This window comes from Haemaphysalis longicornis, unplaced genomic scaffold, assembly GCF_048455015.1.
Source record: "Haemaphysalis longicornis isolate Haplotype H1 unplaced genomic scaffold, Haemaphysalis longicornis Haplotype H1 scaffold_1, whole genome shotgun sequence".
NCBI lineage: Eukaryota > Metazoa > Arthropoda > Arachnida > Ixodida > Ixodidae > Haemaphysalis > Haemaphysalis longicornis.
Window position 1 is genome coordinate 32,894,521 of NW_027526203.1, and position 523 is coordinate 32,895,043.

The window sequence follows — 523 nt, forward strand, 5'->3', positions numbered from 1 at the left end:
TTGCTAGCATCAATGATGGGAGCAGCAGACAACAAAATGATGCTAACGCAAAGACAAGCATTGTGATATCACCAGGGCGGGGGGGTGGTGGGAGAGAGAGAGAGATAGAAAGAAAAAATAACAAAGGCTGGTGAAAGTGTTGGCATTGTAAGTGCGGTCCAAACGGTCTGTTTCGTATCGTTGTAATCAATTTTGCAGTTGACCAAGCAGCTGATCTCTCTCTCTCTCTCTCTCTCTCTCTCTCTCTCTCTCTCTCTCTCTCTCTCTTCTCTCCCCTCCCCCCCGATTCTCCATCTTCATTTTCTTGTGTAGAGCTTGAATGATAGCTTTATGCCTTCAAAATCAGCTTGCATTCGACAAGAGCCACCGACATCGATTGGCCAGCTTCTCTGGTCAGAGCGTAGCAGACCTGCAGTTCCCACATGGTTGTTAATTCCTAGCAGCGGCGGAACATTCAGGTAAATGTGTGGCAAGCAAGCGACTGTAGCTTTTGCTTGCTTTTGGTTTAAATGTCCTGCATTTC